General features: G+C 42.9%; 1 protein-coding gene across 1 annotated transcript in view; it reads right to left on the bottom strand.

The window, feature by feature from the left end:
* LOC129704081 (RNA-binding protein 20-like) overlaps nt 1-14,614 on the bottom strand; it is a 108,546-nt gene extending 93,932 nt beyond the window's left edge. The window contains exon 1 of the mRNA XM_055646964.1: nt 14,431-14,614. The gene's annotated coding sequence lies outside the window, so the exon portion shown is untranslated. The remainder of the gene's footprint in view (nt 1-14,430) is intronic.
* Nucleotides 14,615-20,227: the final 5,613 nt, after the last annotated feature.

Genomic DNA, 20,227 nt, shown 5'->3' on the forward strand with positions numbered 1-20,227 from the left:
GTAGATTAACTGACCTCTGTAAACTGCTCATGGTGTGTAGAGAGAGGATGAGAAAAATGGGATAACATTGGACCAATATTAACAGGTCGGCATAGACTTGGTAGGCGTGAAGGGCCTGTTTCCATTCTGTATCTCTCTATATTAAATTCTATGCTGTGGTAGAAATGCTAATGTACAGAGCTATGACAGGCATGCATATGTTTTAACAGCCATGTGTGAACATTTGTGTGTAGCATGATCTATGCCATGGATATGTTTAAACAGTTCACTGCTGGTGAACCCACCCCATCCCCAGGTCACCACAGGTAGCCCACCCTACCCCCTCAACCACACCTTCCCCCTCACCCTTTCTCCCCCACACCCCCCCCCCCCCCCCCCCCCCCCCCCCTTCCCTGCGCACCGCCTGGACTCCCACCTATTTCTTCCCTCCACTTCCCCCCCCTCCCCCCCACTTATTTTATTCCCTCTGGCTTCACAATTTGTAACTCGTCAAAACTTTCTCACACCTATTCTTATCTCTGGCCTTGATTCAACCACATGCCTATCAAACAAAAACCCTCGCCATATCAACCTATAACCTGCCGTGCTTAGTCCAGCCCTACCCTGTCCCAGCTTTATTCTATATCCCCCCCCCCCCCCCCCCCCCCCCCCCCACCCCCCAACAATCAGTCTGAAGATGGGTCTCGATCTGAAACGTCACCTATCCATGTTCACTAAAAATGCTGCCTGACTGCTGAGTTACTCCAGCACATGTGTCCTTTTGTGTATAAACCAACATCTGCAGTTCTTTGTTTCTACAGACCCTCACATTGTGAGAATGGTCCTGACACAAATCACTTTCACCTACCTCATCCACAAGCTATTCATTTGTGAAGCAGAGAAACACAAGTTCATGTGGTTTGTGTTTGTTAGCAAATGTCCAGTGGATAAAAGAGCTGTAAGCTGGTAAACTGAGGAATGATTAAGGACTGGGGAAAACACTAGTGTTTGTCCATGTCAACTGTAATTGCCATGTTGATTTTGTCAGGATGATGTCTGTCCTCCCTCCCATCCCCTACAATCAGTCCTATTAGTTATCAGGCTGTATCCTGCCCCTCCTGTCTTCCAGCTTTCCCCCATCCCACCCCAACACAATTAGTCTGAAGAAAGGGCCCTGACCCGAAACTCACCTATGCACGTTCTCCTGAAATGCCGCCTGACCCTCTAAGTTACTCCAGCACTTTGTATCTTCTCTGGTCCCTGCCTTATTACCTCAGTGTAGGAGCGAAGAAGATTGCAAAAAGTGGTGAACACTGCCCAGTCTATCGCGGGTACTAACCTCCCCACCATCGGAGAAGAGTCACTGCCTCAAAAAGGCAGCCAGCAACATCAGAAACCCACATCACCCTGGCCACACTCTCATTTCACTCTTGCCATTGGGAAGAAGGTATAGGAGCTTGAAAACTGTAATATCCACGTTCAGGAACTGCTTCTTCCCTACAGCCATCAGGCTATTGAACACAACAATGTCCAAATAAGCTCCAAACTACATTGACCTGGGGGCATTATTTTTGTCTTTACACTATTATTGTTTATTCATATATAATATATATATTTAAGAAACATATATAAATAAATATAAACATATTGTTATATTAAATAAATTATTTATTATATAAATAAATAGAAATAGATTTTATATATATACATATTCACACACACACACACACACACACACATACACACACACACACACACACACACACACACACATATATATATATATATATATATATATACATGTGTGTGTAAGAAGGCACTGCAGATGCTTGTTTACACCGCAGATGGACACAAAATGATGGAGTGACTCAGCGAGTCTGAAGAAGGGTTTCGATCCTAAACATCACCTATTTCTTTTCTCCAGAAATGCTGCCTGACCCGCTGTTACTCCAGCATTTTGTGTCTATTTATATACGTGTGTGTGATAACTGGTAATAAGCAACATGATAAGACTACTTTCTAGAATTTGCAATTAACATCGTCACTTATGCCAGCCTTAGAAAAATTGAAAGGATATTTAGATCTTTCTTGTTTTACTTGTATATTTCTATGTAAATAATCTTTACTTAATGAGAGTTCTCTGTAATTAATTAGTGTCTTCATTGAAAAGATCCACCTCATACGCTCTGGGACTTTGAGCTTCCAGTATAAATGAAAACATAGAAACCATTCGCCCCTTCAAGCCAGCACCGCCATTCAATATGATCATGGCTGATCATCCAAAATCAGTAAGCCGTTCCGGCTTTTCCCCCATATCCCTTGATTCCCTTAGCCCTAAGAGTTAAATTATCATTCTCTCTTGAATGACATATTGCAATAAAACACTCTTGACCCATGACTCTTAACAGTGCAAGGATAGTATGATTTACTGTATGTAGTTGTCAATGTATGAAAATAAATAAGCCTCCCTTGTTACAGGTATATAAACCCGTCAGTCGCTCACATACCAAACAAAATGCACACGCAACGTGTACACTGTGAACTATATAAATGCATTCCTAATAACGCTTGGATTGTACTCATGATTACCTACCCCAGGTTACAATACTCAACTGTTAAAGCCGTATGCCACAAAATGATTTTTGATTAATCCCAATTAATTCAGCAACAATATTAGGTTTAGGTTCATGTTTATTATTGTCACGTGTACCGAGGTAAAAAGTGAAAAGCTTTGTTTTGCATGCTATCCAAACAGTTTGGATAATACTATATGTGTAAGAAGGAACTGTAGACGCTGGTTTAAACCGAAGATAGACACAAAAAGCGGGACAGGCAGTATCTCGGGAGAGAAGGAATGGGTGACGTTTCGGGTCGAGACATGATGATACTATACATAGATACAATCAAGTCAATGTCAAGTACAATAGGCCGAGCAAAGCAGAAGATACAGGGTGCATAGTTCTCAGCATTGTAGCGCACCGGTTGAAATTTGATACACTGGCAAGGTTTTACTTGCATTTTAAATGTCGCAAATAATTTACACATTTTAATGCAGATTATTTTATATGTAATCAGGAATGCAGCCCAGTACTATAATAATGAGTGCAGCATTTCGCTACTATTCCACCTCCTTCCCTCCACGAATAGGATTTTAATAAAGATAAGATAACCTAAATGCAGCGCCTCGTTTCAAAATTACTCACGCCTTCCTCTATCAATAGTTATTTCTGATTCGATTCCTGCAAGGAGATTTCAAATTGTTTGTTTTGCATTCAATCTTAAATCATAATTAATTATTTTGGTACCTGTCGCCTTAATTAAAATTCCATTCTATGGTTGAAAAATGAAGAACGATTATTTTCAGTCAGGGGAGTGGAAGTGGATTATGTTTCTGTTCTCCTGGAGGTTTTTTTCCCCAGAGGGCCCTTATTTTATTCTCGGAGGAGCTTGCATGTTTAAAATATCTCCCGAACGGTTCTCACGTTAATAAACAGAGAACACCGTGGCCTCATTTTAATTGGGTGAAAATAGGCCCCCGGAGTCAAACTAAACACTGCACGGTTTATTTTGGAGAATGTTAATTTAAGCGAGAAGTAGAAGGTTCCTCCTTACAATCTGCTTATTCATGACATTTCCAAGGGTATTTATAAATAGATTATTGCATTCACGGTGTTCTGTTAACCCCATACTTCAGTTGGAAAAAAAACAAACATACTGATTCTTACAGCGTAGAACGCAGAAATAATCTGATGTTAAAAAATGTACAATTGGTTTTAATTGTAATCTTATCACATGCGGGGAAGTTTTAAGAATTAGTTTCTTTCTTAAATGCCCAGTACTGGGTTTCTTTGCACAAGGGCCTCGTCGATTTGATTAAGGGCACGGATTTAGTACATCTCTGCATTCTGGATTCGGTAGCGAAAAGCAAGCAAGGGGGGATGGGGGGGACTGAGAATGGAAGACTTCTCAAAGGCCATGTTGCTAATTCAGCCAGAGAGAAATCTGGTCTCCGGATTCAAATCCCAAAGTTTAAATCTATAACACGTTTGGTTAACAAATCGTAGAGGCGAGACACACAACCAACAACAAAAATGTACATTTTCAGAAGCTTATAAAAGGGCATCACAAAAGTATCCGAATTAATCCGGTGTAAACTGAACTAATCCGGTGTAAACCGGTCATAATTTCTAACTGTTTAAGAAGGAACTTCAGATGCTGGAAAATCGAGTACACAAAAATGCTGGAGAAACTCAGCGGGTGCAGCAGCATCCATGGAGCGAAGGAAATAGGCAACGTTTAGGGCCGAAACCCTTCTTCAGACTCACTGACTGTGGATGTTTCCAAAAGTGATACATGATTATTAAGGAAATATTTGCGAGGCCGTGTGATACTCGCGGAGTTATTAAAAGTTCAATTCGTTATAGGACACAACTCTGGATTTTAAAGACGATGCACACGGATTACCGCTAAAAACATTGCTGGTAGTGTAGTTTATTTTGCCCCAGCAATTTGCTTCACATACCAGTAAACGTTTATGTGTACATTTTCAACGTGTTTTCGGTGCTATCACTGCTCAATGTACAACTAATTCGACACAACAGCATGCACTCGGACACACGATAAACGGTAGTGAAATCGAACAGAACCGTGGAAACTAACATTCGCGCGGACATTGAAACGCAAACAAAACCACTCACAGTCCAGCCACACACATCAGCGCCTGAACATGAACCTAGTCAAACATACATACACCGACACAATCATACAATCAAATATACGCAGAGACACATTACAAACGGCGAACACCAACTCAGGCGCAGAAACTTCCACGCGAGCACGCATTTAAAAAATAAGGTCTGAGAAGAAAAACAATAAATGTATCTGCAACATATAGATGTGTTGCCGGCTCAAACGTGCGAACACATGCATAACACACGGATTGATATAAACTGTGTATGCATATGGCCCTGCACACACATATTTCCACAGTGCGGTGTAAACCTCGGGATTTACAAATCTAATCGGTCATATTTTTCCTGTGTGTATAAAATAATGAGTTGCGGGTCACGCTGTAATCGCCTTGTTTTAAGAGCAGTCTTCGAACAGAGAGTAAAAATCTAGCGGCTGACTAGATTTATTTCATGTAGAATTTGGCCCATTGTCTACCACATGTCATTGCGGAGTTTTATTGCGTAGTTCTGTCCGAAACCTGTATGTTCTCATTGATTTCTTGTTGTCATTGTCTACAATGCACCGTCGGATAGACCGATCATATTTTGCTACAACGTAATTTGCGACCATACGGTCGTGGGCGAAATAAATCATCAACGTGTCTATCAAATGCCAAAGCAACGTTTCAAGGCAAATCATAACAGACTGAACACAATACAGATTGCCAGCAATCGTATTCAAAATACATTCCGCTTTCTTAGAACCCGAAAGTTTAAAATATGAAAACACATTTTGCAAAGTTTTTGAAAACAGTCCCAAGTTTTAAATTATTTTTTCGAAAGAAAATCAATCCATCTTTCGCTCTCGCTGGCACGCCTACACACACTCCCCGTTAGATTGAAGAAATAAATCATAAATAATTCGGGGATAGGAGATTTATGTTAGAATAGTTAACGTTTCAATCAAATCCAACGTCGACACGTGTAAACGCTCGGCGTGCATTCTGTAATTTGGTAACTTTGGTAAACATAGTTTGAACTCATGTGTTTTAATAACAGCAAATAATAGATCAATTTTTCGCAACTATTCATAATAGAGCAAGCGATTTCAGAGAAACTTCTACATACATGTTTTATTCTTTAAACAACCACATTTTACTTAGCGATAAAGAGAGTTTGGACGGACTTTTTTTCTCTGCAGTGTCGGAGGCTGGGGGGGGGAGACCAGATAGAAATATATAAAATTATGAGAAATATAGATAGGACTACTTTCTTTCCCAGGGTGGAAGGTGGAAATGTCAAACTCTAGAGCAGAGTTTAGCTTTAAAGTCAGAGGGTGAGAATTTAAAGGAGAAGTTCGGAGCAAGTTTTTTTTCACACAGTGAGTGGAGGGTGTCTGTAGCGCGTTGCCAGTTTCGGTGATGGGGGGAGATACCATAGTGACATTTAAGAGGCGTTTAAATGGGCACATGGATATGCACCTTGATATGCAAGGTATGGAGGGATATGGACCATGTACAAGCAAAGTCATCGAGTCCTACAGCGTGGAAACAGGCCCTTCGGCCCAACTTGCCCACGCCGACCAACATGCCCCGTCTGCACTAGTCCCACCTGGCTGTGTTTCGCCCATATCCCTCAAAACCTGTTCTATCCATTGTCATAAGCAATAGGAGCAGAATTAGGCCATTCGGCTCATCAGGTCTACTCCGCCATTAAACCACAGTTGATCTATCTCTCCCTCTTACTCCCCATTCACCTGCCGTCTCCCCATACCCTCAGACACTCTAATTAACTTGGAGATTGACTTGGAATTCATGTTTGGCACAGGTATAATGGGCCGAAGGACCTGGTCGTGTGCTGTACTGCTCTATGTTTTCTACGCTTACACACACATATGTGATCGCTACTCGGGGGGAGAATGGTTATTGGTCGCCGCGGGAGCCCACGCGCCTTTTGTCACATAATCTGCCGTTTTGATACGTTGAAAACTAACATGAAAATAGAGAGAATTGGGAAACCCTAACATCTGATTGAAGAATGATTTTCCAGGGCAGGGTGCTTGTGATCACCCTTACCCCGACTGGTCTCCATGTGCTGTCAGTATCAGTATCAGTATCAGTATATCTTTATTGTCATTTCCTGAGTACTCACATACCCAGAGGAAACAAAAAAACGTTGCTCAACCAGTGTTCATTCAGTGTGCAGTACAAATAACAACAAATAAATAGAAATAAAAATACATATATCATGAACAAATTTAAATTTAAACACTCTACTCTCTACTAAACATCAACAGGCGTTCCGATGAACAGCTGCTGCAGTGTGTCCAGGTTGATGGTTGGTGCGCGATACTTTGGCAGGGGGCAAAGTCCGTTTATCAGTCTTATAGCCTGCGGGAAGAAGCTGAGGAGCATCCTGCTGGTTTTGCAGCTAATGCTCCTGTACCTCTTCCCAGATGGCAGGATGGAGAATATGTGATGCGATGGGTGGTAGGGGTCTTTGATGATGGAGATGGCTCTGTTGATACATCTCTTCCTGTATATGTCCAGCAGGAAAGGGAGTGGAGCACCAATAATCCTGCTGGCGGTCTTCACAATCCTGTCAAGTTGGTGCCGTTCGTACGCCTTGCAGCTCCCGAACCAGGAAGTGATGCCGTAGGTCAATGTGCTCTCGATTGTCCCCCTATAAAAAGTTCGTAGATGTGTAGTGGGGAGACCTGCTTTACGTAGTCTTCGGAGAGGGTGTAGTCGCTGCTGGGCTCTCTTGACCAGTGCTGTGGTGTTGGTTGTAGACATCAGGTCATCTGACAGGTGGAGTCCTAGGAACTTCACGCTGCTGACCCTTTCCACATCAGCTCCATCGATGTGCAGAGGTGTATGGTGTTGTTTTCCCGCCCTCCTGAAGTCAACCACCATCTCCTTAGTTTTTCCCACGTTGAGAATGAGGTTGTGGGATTTGCACCATCCTGTGAGCAGCTCCACCTCCATCCTGTACGCCGACTCATCATTGTCACTGATGAGACCCACCACTGTTGTGTCATCAGCGAACTTGTTGATGAAGTTGTTATTGAGTCTAGCAGTACAGTCGTGAGTAAGCAGACTAAACAGCAGGGGGCTTAGGACACAGTCTTTGGGCGAGCCAGTGCTCACGGCTATGGTTTTTGATGTCCTACTGCCCACCCTGACTGTCTGCTGCCGTTGTGATAGAAAGTTCAGGACCCAGTTACATGTGCCAGCATCAACCCCCGATAGCTCCAACTGTCGACAGAGTAATGTGGTTAACTCTTAATTGCCTGAGGTGGAAATGTTAGACTTGAGGGCACAACTTTTGAATCACACGGGAGGGTTTAAAGGAAATAAGCGGAGCAAGTATTTGTTACACAGAGAGTGGTGGGTGGGTGGAAAGCGCTGCCAGAGGTGTGGTGGAGAAGGCAGATCCGACAGTGGCGTTTGGCGTTTAGATAGGAACAAGAGTATACAGGGAATGGGGAGGGATGGATCACATGCAAACAGAGGAGTTAGTTTAACTTGGCATTGTGTTCGGCATTCAGGTTGCGGGCTGAAGGACATTTTCTTGTGCTGCACTGTTCTGTATGCTGGAGCCCTCTGAAACACGTATGTGTAAGAAGGAACTGCTGATGCTGGTTTACACCGAAGATAGACGCAAAAATGCTGGAATAACTCAGCGGGTCAGGCAGACTGATTGTATCACTTCCTACAACATTTTCTGAAAGTAGCAGACTGACCGGCAGACGCCATGGGTGACTCTGAAAACGATGCGAGAGTCAGCGGGACAATGGAGGTGTCTTAAATAAGTAAATACCAGATCGTCATTTCGATGATCTGAAGAAGGGTCTCGGTCCCAATATTCTTCTGTCGATGTCCCTCCACGGGTACTGCCTGGCCCGCGGAGTTCCGCAAGCACTGATACAACGACTGCACAAACATTTATTTGAAAACAGCTGGATCTGTATCGGAACGTTAAAAGGAATGTCTTCCAGATGACACATTGGTCTGAAAGTGTGGTCTTGCATGCAGTATTTTTTTGTTATATACAAACTTTCAAATGACTTGGCATTACTGCAAGACCACCGTCTGCAGTGGGATAAGAACTATTGTGTTATTAATTTACTCCAAGTAACCCGACTAAATTTACCTTTCAATCGAAGATATACACAAAATCTGGAGTAACTCAGCGGGACAGGCAGCATCTCTGGAGAGAAGGAATGGGTGACCTTTCGAGTCGAGATCCTTCAGATGAGAACCATAACCTTCAAAATAAGGTTAACATGGGCGCCTCGGACATGCTGGATAGTATACACGTTCATCTCATATTTACTCCGAGATTCCCACTTCATCTTATTGTTAACAAGATTACATTCTAAAGTGGGATTGAATCTAAACCTTGTGTAGCTGGGAAAGATCCACTGCCTGAATCAATTCGACAAAGCAGCGGATATAGGAGCTCGCAAACGGTCATGTAATGACATATTATTTCCATTAATGGGGAAATTAACGATCTTGTTCGATGCACAGATCGATTTGGGAATTTACGGTCTCAGAGAGTCTTCCCATCATTAGTAATAACGAGGGGGATATTTTTGTTTAGAGAACTGAAGTGTGAAACGAACTGCTTAGGACTTAAGATAGACACAAAACGCTGGAGTAACTGAGCGGGACAGTCAGCATCTCTGGAGAGAAAGAATAGGTGAAGTTTCGGGTCGAGACCCTTCTTCTGACTCGTCATCCATCCCTCCTCTCCAGAGGTGCTACCTGTCCCGCTGAGTTAATCCAGCATTTTTGTTTCTATCTTCGGTTTAAATCTGCAGTTACTTCCCACACGTTTCGTCTGCTTAGGACTTAAGATGTGTGTGTTCATGGGTGGTTTACGGATATATCTATAAAACGCTGTATCGCTTTGTCCCATTGCCAAATTAGGGTGTTTGCTTTTACAATAACCACGTTATTGACATTGCAATAAAACATTGCCGGAGGAAATAATAATGAAAATGCAATGTGCAAAATGTTAAAACTTGGATGTAACTTTGGAAAATCCACCGTAAAATAACTATTTTTTAAGAAACGGACAGAATTCTTAAGAATTGGAATTTGTACAACTGCAACTATAATTAATTTTCCTAAATAGGGCTTCAAAACTAATTAAAACTACCCCCCAAAAAACATACAATATATAATTGTAAGTCTTGTTCCTTCTTTTACACACCAAGCTTTCACAGGCTGGCGGTAAGATCGCCCAGGTTTACAGCGCTGCTCGTGACTACCATAAGCCCTAAGCGCGGTGAGTAATTAGTATCCCGTGTAATGGTTTTAATGTTTTTATTGGGAACATTTGTACAAAAAAACTTGACCACTTTACTGCTTTGTGAACATCTTCAATTTTAACACTTTCCAAAAAGGACATTAAATTAAAAAGAGAGAGAAAGAAGGAGAAGAGAGAGAAAAAGGAAAAAAGAGGGGAGATATACCCGTCGACCCACCCATGCACCCGCTCACCCAGCCTTACAGGTAATCCTGAATTTGTGTTCAAATATTGTGTTGTTCGAGAAAATCAATAAAAGGTGACCATATTTTTAAAAATTGCTTCCGTTTATCATTCAAGATAAAACTAATTCTCTCTAGATGTAATGTATCCGTCATTTCTGTAATCCACATCTTCACTGGAGGAACTTCAGCATTTTTCCAGAATTTAAGTATGAGTTTATTTGTTGATATTAGTCCATAGCCGACAACGCTTCGCTGAAAAGCAGTCAATTTACTACATGCCTCTGCTGTTCCCAGTACTATCAGTTTTGATTCTGGCTCTAATGGGATTTTCAGTATATTGGAGAGGACACTGAATACGTCCGTCCAAAAACTTTCTATTTGTGTACATAGTACAAAACTGTGGGTTAAAGTGGCTTCTTGGAACTGACCCATCGCAAAGAGGGGAAACACTGGGGAAATTTTGTTCAGTTTGGTTTTTGAGTAGTATAATCTGTGCAGCACTTTGAACTGTATCAGGCAATGTCTGGCATTTAAAGAGCAAGTATGGTATTGTGTTGTATATATTGTAAGCTTTCATCCCATATATCATTTAAGATTTGTTGACCCATCCCATCTTCCCATGCACGCCTGTAAACCTCAGACGATGGGGTGTTGATGCTTTGAAGAACATTTTAAATGTAGGATATCAAATGTAGAATGTCTATTCAAACATTCATCGAGGTTATCTGAACTTGCAGTGTTGTAGTCTTGCATGTATGTTTTCACATAGTCCCTAACTTGAAGATACCTGAAAAAATTATTCGTATTCAAATCGTATTTCACCCGCAACTCTTGGAAGGAGGAACAAGTTCCCTTCCAATATAGGTCTCCCGCAGTGTTGATTCGCTTCTTCTTCCATTGGGTGAAAAAAAACATCTAAAGTCGAGGGTTTAAAAGAGGGATTGTTTGCGATAGGGTGGAGAGAGAGACACGTCTCTCAATTAGAGACTGAACTTTAACTGTTTCCAGATAAGAATAGTACCATGTGGGGTTATGATCGTACATTGACATTCAGGGGTATTGGAGACAGGACAATCGAGCCTATGGAGAAAGGCAAGCAATCTTCTCCTTACATTTTTAGCCAGTTGGCCTGTTGGTGTGAATTATCCAGCCAGAAGATTATGGTTTTAATATTCATTGCTCAGTAGTAAGAGAGGAAATTGGGTAAGGCTAATCCTCCATTTTCTTTGGATTTGCACAGGTGCCGTTTATGTATATTATATATCTTGTGTAATGGACCCAAACAAACCTTCGCACATTTTATACAAAATAAAACGTTTGCGTTATTAAGACTAAAAGTATTTTTCTCCGTTTTTCTCCGCGATTTTTCTTGCTAACAATTCAAACGTAACAAAATTGAAAAGGCTTGATTCGCTTGCAATTTATTGGATCTTATCATCTATTATAATTTAATTTTAATAAGTTTATAGTAAAACCCCATCTCAATTGTTCACAACTTCCACGGGAGTTTGTTGAGACAGGAACTATAACAACATTTAAAAGACATTTGGACGGGCACATGGGTAGGAAAGGCTGAGAGGGATATGAACCAAACGCAGGCAGGTGGGACCAGCATTGATGGGGCGTCTTTGTCGGCATGGACTAGTTGTGCCGAGAGGGCCGTTTCCATGCAGTATGGCGCTATTTCACTTTACTGTTTTTAAAATATCAATTTAACCGTGATATTAGAGGAAAGAAAGACGTTGCTGTATCAGTATACGTTTAAATAAGTATCCCACCTATATTCAAATCAATCGCGGCACGGTGGCGCAGTGGCAGAGTTGCTGCCTTGCAGCGCCAGAGACCTGGGTTCGATCCTGACTACGGGTGCTGTCTGTACGGAGTTTGGAAGTTCTCACTGTGACCGCCTGGTTGTCTCCCCGGGTGCACCAGCTTCCTCCCACACTCCAAAGATGTGCAGGTGTGTAGGTTAAAAGGCTTTGGTGTTGATTGTAAATTGTCCTTAGTGTGTGGGATATTGCTAGTGTACGGGGATCGCTGGACCGTACTGACTCTGTGAGCCAAAGGCCCTGTATTCGCGCTGTTTCTCTAAACTAAATAAATTATTCAATGATACTTTATTGTCTTTGTTTTTGCATACATTACATACATTACGCAAAGGGTCACCGGGTATCTGACGCGTTCAAATTTACAAAGTACTCATTATAGTCCATCTTTGTTCTTATTTATTCAAGGGTCAGACTTTTTCAATAGACAATAGACAATAGGTGCAGGAGTAGGCCATTCGGCCCTTCGAGCCAGCACCGCCATTCAATGTGATCATGGCTGATCATCCCCAATCAGTACCCCGTTCCTGCCTTCTCCCCATATCCCCTGACTCCGCTATTTTAAAGCCCTATCTATCTCTCTCTTGAAAGCATCCAGAGAACCCGCCTCCACCGCCGGCAGATAATTCCACAGAAATTCGACAGAGAATTCACTTTATTTTGTTTATTTCTTTCTCAGAACCTGGGTTACCTTCCCTTTATTTTCAGAGAATGGGTGGAGAGTCTGTTTACAGATCTCTTAATACCCCTGGCATCAAAGAGGCGACAGTCCAGTTATTAGCTCTTCTACACTTAAAGGCCCTACCTCGCCTTTTCCCTCGGTCTCCTTGCGCAGGAACTAACAGTCGAAGTGCCCATTTTGTAATAATCCTGGAACTCCAACTTGCTACCTATCATATGTTATCCAGAAGGTCTTAATATTTACACTCAATTTCTTATTTTCTCAAATCACCTGTCAGATGTTTACAATGAAACGTCCAGCCACAATCTGAGCGAGCAACACTGTTTATTGTTTTACTGGTCTACTCATCACTAAACTAAGCTAAGCACTAATCATCGAAAGAACTTCCATTTATATAAAGCCATTTCACATCCACAGAACATCCCACTAGATACTTTGCAGCTAATTAATCATTTTAACAGAGCGAATGGTGTTTTCACAAAAAGTAAGTGTTTGAAGAAAGGTTATGACCCGAAACGTTGCCTTCTCCAGAGATGCTGCATGACCCGCTGACTTACGCCAGCTTTTTGTGTCGATCTTTGATTTAAAACCTTCCTGTTGTGCTTGGTAATTTACAACTTTCCGGTAAGTGTCTTTTGCTTTTTCCTAGTGTATGAGAATTGTAAGAGAATTGCTGAGGTATTAACCATATAGCTGCTTCAATATAAATACATATGTGTGCATATATATGCGCACATATATGTATTTATATTGAAGCAGCTATATGATTCATATGTATATATATGTATGTATATATATCACGCACTCGTGTGTGTGTGATAACTGGGAATAAGTAACATAATAAGATTATTTCCTAGAATTTGCAATTCACATAGTCACTTATGCCAATCTAAGAAAAATTGTAAGGATATTTAGATATTTCTTTTATTTAACTTGTATATTTCTATGTAAGTAATATTTACTTAATGAGAGTTCTCAGTAAATAATTAGTGTCTTAATTGAAAAGATCCACCTCGTACGCTCTGGGACTTTAAGCTTCCAGTATTAATAGAAACATAGAAACATAGAACATAGGTGCAAGGGTAGGCCATTCGCCCCCTTCGAACTAGCACCACTATTCAATATGATCATGGCTGATCATCCAAAATCAGTAACCCGTTCCGGCTTTCCCCCCATATCCCTTGATTCCCCTAGCCCTTGGAGTTAAATCTAACTCTCTCTTGAGTGACCTTTAGTTTAGTTTAGTTTATTATTGTCACGTGTACCAAGATACAGTGTGTAGCGTATTACCCACCAAACGTTCACTCGTAATGAATAAAGAATTGATCAGAACAACAGTGATAGTTCATCAGTAAAATGCTCTCTCCTTCACTCCCCCCCCACCCTCTCATGCTTTATAAAAGTGCCTCCAACACACAGTTTTTGTCTGTTCCCAATTAAAATATATATTGCTTAAAATCACAGCTGCACAAGTTGGCTCAACTCATAAAAATTGACAGCCGTTTCCTTAATATCAGCAGAGACTCCAGATGGGCAGCTTGTGATGCCGACCTCCTCTCACTGGTTTTTCAAACTGCTCTGACACAAAAGTTTCGATATGATTTCTGCTCTGTTTAGTTGAGGGAGCCGTTCTCCCGTGCATTCGTCATGGTACCAGATGCCATCAACAGAAATCATTTGACGTGCAATCGCACTCTCATTCTCAGCGAGAGAGAGAGAGAAAAAAAAGAACGAGGGTATTTATGTGAGGAGCTTTGAGTTCTGATTACCTTGGTGCAGCCGGTGGAATCGGTGGCAGGTCTTCTGTGGCGTTGTCAGAGCCCGACCCACGGGCAGTCATGTCACCTGTGCTTCCCTTGTCATGTCTGCTCGTGTCGTTCTGTTTCTTCATGCCAACGACACCTGTTATCTATCTATCGCCCTCTGCTTGAATTAACAAGCGTCCTGTCCCATCGGCGGAGGAGGGGAGGGGGGGGGGGGAAGGGGGGAGGGGGGGGGGGGGGGGGGGGGGGTGGAGAGCTGGCTCAGTCTCCCGGACCCCCTGATCCTCCGAATTCCTCGCCGAGCTCCTCTGACGGATTAATTCACTCGCTCTGAAGAGTGCCTTCACAGGTGGGAAGCCGAGAAAAACCAACACAGAGCCAATGTAGATCGTTCAGCTCCCGCTGATAGGCCTGGCTGCCTCTCGGTGAGTGCAATTGACAGAGACCACATGAGGGTATATACATGCAGTCTACGGTTGATGCGTCCGGAATGCTATTAGTCACCCAGTAGGTGTAGGATCAGTCCACGAGCAGCTGCTATTCTGATACCTCACACAGCAGCTGGATCGGATTCCAGTGTGGCCAGTGTCAAGAGCCCCTGTCCAACGCAGGCACAACCTCCTCCAAACACTCCGCACGGTTTGTGACATTAGAATCCCAGTGTCGTAAATCATTGCAATAAACTAGGAAGAAAATTGATGATTAAAAATAAGCTGGCCTCCACGAGACTTCACTGCAAATAAGAGCTGCTGTTAATAATATGAATAGCAAACACATGAAGGTGATGCCTTGCATTGACCGGTTGCATGCTGAATATTCACCTTGGTCTCATATCGTTCATTATCTCCAATTAAGTCATTAAACTCGAGGCACAACTTTCCCCAAGAGTCAAGTTTCAACTATGCCCTCAAGAAAAAGTGCTCTGTTAATATCAACGAGGTTCTCAAGATACTGAGAGCTGGTTTGAAACCGATGGAATCAAAGTTCTGTTGAAATTTGATCTTGATATTCAACAAGATAATTTGTGCTATTGGCTGGAAAATTCGCGTTGAGGGAAACATTGCAAATATTATAGCAATAGTCACAAGAAACTGCAGATGCTGGAATCTTGAGCAAAACACAAAGTGCTGGAGGAATTCGGCGGGTCAGGCAGCAACCCTGAAGGGAATGGACAGGTGGCATTTCGAGTCAGACTGACTTATCATAATCAGAAAGGTCCCGACCTGAAACGTCACCCGTTCATTCCCTCTACAGATGTTGCCTGACCTGCTGTGTCTTCCTCAAGTCATTAAATTCACTTATCCTATGTGTGTATGAGTAAAGCTTTTAATGCTCTAGGAATTGGTTCCTGCTTGGATTGAGCTGTAGTGTCAACTCTGCATTACTGTTTAATCAGACCAATGGGATTCTTCACATACCTGCTCAAACAGAAAAGCATCTGATAGTGTGGAGCCACATGGACAATGTGAACTCTCCTCTCCCCACACCGAGAGCAGCCATTAGGCACTTTGTGTCCTTGTGTTCCTCGCAATACATGTCATGCTGGATCTACCACCTGAATGATGGGGATTACGGGGAGTTGGGACGTTTGTAGATTTGTTGTCACAGTAAGGCAGCGACGGCGATCCTGGCTTCCGTTAGTTCCAGAGAAAAATCAATGGCATCCACCTCGCTTTGCAAACTCCTTTATATTTTAAAAAAAAACCTCAAATACATCAATGGGAAAGATTTACGATCTCCCACATAATCCAACATGTCAATATGAGATATTGTGGAAACATCAGACACGTACTGGAAACTGCTCTGATTTATATATTTCCTTTAAAAAGTAACAATGATAAAGGAAACTGTGGACGATGTGAGCTAGGTGAGAACGAATTGCAGACAATGAGACCCAACAAGACATCTTGAAGCTAGTGCAGCAACTTGGGTGGGGGAGGGACAGAGAGAGAGGTAGAGGGAATGCAAGGGTTTCGTGAAGTTCGAGAAATCAAAATCATACGACTGGGTTGTAAGCTGCCCAAGCGAAATATGAGGTGCTGTTTCTCCAATTTGCGTTTGACCTCTGACAATGGAGGAGGCCTGGGAAAGAAAGGTCAGTGTGGAAACGGGAATTAAAGTGTTTGGCAACCGGGAGATCAGGTAGGTCCAGGCGGACTGAGCAAAGGTGTACCACGAAACGATCGGCCAGTCCACGTTTGGCTCACCGATGTATAACAGTCCACATCGTTGACTGGATACAATGGATGTGGTTGGAAGAGGTGCAACCTGAAAGGACTGCCACGGTCCCTAGACAGAGGGGTGGTTTGGAAGGGATGAGTCCTCTATCCGTGTTCTCCAAGCACACTGTCTGACCTGCTGAGACCTGCTGATGAGTTTAGAGCTACAGCGTGGAAAGACCTACATACCTGTATGTCTTTGGAGTGTGGGAGGAAACCGAAAATCTCGGAGAAAACCCACGCGGTCACGGGGAGAACGTATAGACTCCGTATAGACGCCCGTAGTCGGGCTCGAACCCGGGTCTCCTGTGCTGCATGCACTGTAAGGCAGCAACTCTACCGCTGCGCAACTATGATGCTTAGTATTACCAGTACAGTACCAGTAGGGACCAGTACAAACAGGACGGTCTGCACCTGGGCTGGAATGGAACCAATGTCCTTGGGGGGGGGTGTTTGCTACTGCTGTCGGGGAGGATTTAAAATAATGTGGCAGGGGGATGGGTACAAGAGCAGAGGGGCAGGGGGGTGTAAAATGAAGGTAGAAGCAATAGGTAGCAAGGTGAAAAGTAAAAGTGGCAGGCAGACAAAACCAGGGCAAAAATCAAAAAGGGCCACTTTTCAATATAATTGTATAAGGGGTAAGAGCGTTGTAAAAACAAGCCTGAAGGCTTTGTGTCTCAATGCAAGGAGTATTCGTAATAAGGTGGATGAGTTGAACGTGCAGGTAGCCATTAATGATTATGATATAGTTGGGATCACGGAGACATGGCTCCAGGGTGACCAAGGCTGGGAGCTGAACATCCAGGGATATTCAATATTCAGGAGGGATAGAGAGAAAGGAAAAGGAGGTGGGGTAGTGTTGCTGGTTAGAGAGGAGATTAACGCAATGGAAAGGAAGGACATTAGTTTGGAGGATGTGGAATCGGTATGGGTAGAGCTGCGAAACAATAAGGGGCAGAAAACGCTGGTGGGTGTTGTGTACAGGCCACCTAACAGTAGTAGTGAAGTTGGAGATGGTATCAAACAGGAAATTAGAAATGCTTGCGACAAAGGCAAAGCAGTTATAATGGGTGACTTCAATCTACATATAGATTGGGTGAATCAAACTGGCAGGGGTGCTGAGGAAGAGGATTTCTTGGAATGTATGCGGGATAGTTATCTAAATCAACATGTAGAGGAACCAACGAGAGAGCTGGCTATTTTAGACTGGGTATTGAGTAATGAGGAAGGGTTAGTTAGTAGTCTTGTTGTGCGTGGCCCCTTGGGCAAGAGTGACCATAATATGGTTGAGTTCTTCATTAGGATGGAGAGTGACATTGTTAATTCAGAAACAATGGTTTTGAACTTAAAGAAAGGTAACTTTGAGGGTATGAGACGTGAATTGGCCAAGATTGACTGGCAATTAATTCTAAAAGGGTTGACGGTGGATATGCAATGGAAGGCATTTAAAGACTGCATGGATGAACTACAAAAACTGTTCATCCCAGTTTGGCAAAAGAATAAATCAGGGAAGGTAGTGCATCCATGGATAACAAGGGAAATCAGGGATAGTATCAAAGCAAAGGATGATGCGTACGAACTAGCCAGAAAAAGCAGCATACTGGAGGACTGGGAGAAATTCAGAGACCAGCAGAGGAGGACGAAGGGCTTAATTAGGAAAGGAAAAATGGATTATGAAAGAAAACTGGCAGGGAACATAAAAACTGACTGCAAACGTTTTTATAGATATGTGAAAAGAAAGAGATTAGTTAAAACAAATGTAGGTCCCTTGCAGTCAGAAACAGGTGAGTTGATCATGGGGAACCAGGATATGGCGGACCAATTGAATAACTACTTTGGTTCCGTCTTCACTAAGGAAGACATAAATGATCTGCCGGAAATAGCAGGGGCCCGCGGGTCAAAGGAGGTGGAGGAATTGAGTGAAATCCAGGTTAGTCGGGAAGTGGTGTGGGGTAAATTGAATGGATTAAAGGCCGATAAATCCCCAGGGCCAGATAGGCTGCATCCCAGAGTACTTAAGGAAGTAGCTCCAGAAATAGTGGATGCATTAGTAATAATCTTTCAAAACTCTTTAGATTCTGGAGTAGTTCCAGAGGATTGGCGGGTAGCAAACGTAACCCCACTTTTTAAGAAGGGAGGGAGAGAGAAAACGGGGAATTACAGACCAGTTAGCCTAACATCGGTAGTGGGGAAACTTCTAGAGTCAGTTATTAAAGATGGGATAGCATCACATTTGGAAAGTGGTGAAATCATTAGTCAAAGTTAGCATGGATTTACGAAAGGTAAATCATGTCAGACGAATCTTATAGAATTGTTCGTGGATGTAACTAGTAGAGTGTATAGGAGAGAGACCAGTGGATGTGTTGTATCTGGACTTCCAGAAGGCTTTCGCCAAGGTCCCACATAAGAGATTAGTATACAAACTTAAAGCACATGGCATTGGGGGTTCAGTATTGATGTGGATGGAGAACTGGCTGGCAAACAGGAAGCAAAGAGTAGGAGTAAACGGGTCCTTTTCACAATGGCAGGCAGTGACTAGTGGGGTACCGCAAGGCTCAGTACTGGGACCCCAGCTATTTACAATATATATTAATGATCTGGATGAGGGAATTGAAGGCAATATCTCCAAGTTTGCGGATGACACTAAGCTGGGGGGCAGTGTTAGGTGTGAGGAGGATGCTAGGAGACTGCAAGGTGACTTGGATAGGCTGGGTGAGTGGGCAAATGTTTGGCAGATGCAGTTTAATGTGGATAAATGTGAGGTTATCCATTTTGGTGGCAAAAACTGGAAAGCAGATTATTATCTAAACGGTGGCCGATTGGGAAAGGGGGAGATGCAGCGAGACCTGGGTGTCATGGTACACCAGTCATTGAAGGTAGGCATGCAGGTGCAGCAGGCAGTAAAGAAAGCGAATGGTATGTTGGCTTTCATAGCAAGAGGATTTGAGTATAGGAGCAGGGAGGTTCTACTGCAGTTGTACAGGGTCTTGGTGAGACCACACCTGGAGTATTGCGTGCAGTTTTGGTCTCCAAATCTGAGGAAGGACATTATTGCCATAGAGGGAGTGCAGAGAAGGTTCACCAGACTGATTCCTGGGATGTCAGGACTGTCTTATGAAGAAAGACTGGATAGACTTGGTTTATACTCTCTAGAATTTAGGAGATTGAGAGGGGATCTTATAGAAACTTACAAAATTCTTAAGGGGTTGGACAGGCTAGATGCAGGAAGATTGTTCCCGATGTTGGGGAAGTCCAGGACAAGGGGTCACAGCTTAACGATAAGGGGGAAATCCTTTAAAACCGAGATGAGGAGAACTTTTTTCACACAGAGAGTGGTGAATCTCTGGAACTCTCTGCCACAGAGGGTAGTTGAGGCCAGTTCATTGGCTATATTTAAGAGGGAGTTAGATGTGGCCCTTGTGGCCAAGGGGATCAGAGGGTATGGAGAGAAGGCAGGTACGGGATACTGAGTTGGATGATCAGCCATGATCATATTAAATGGCGGTGCAGGCTCGAAGGGCCGAATGGCCTACTCCTGCACCTAATTTCTATGTTTCTATGTTTCTATGCCCTTTAGCATTTTG

This window comes from Leucoraja erinacea, chromosome 15 (genome assembly GCF_028641065.1).
Source record: "Leucoraja erinacea ecotype New England chromosome 15, Leri_hhj_1, whole genome shotgun sequence".
Lineage (NCBI taxonomy): Eukaryota > Metazoa > Chordata > Chondrichthyes > Rajiformes > Rajidae > Leucoraja > Leucoraja erinaceus.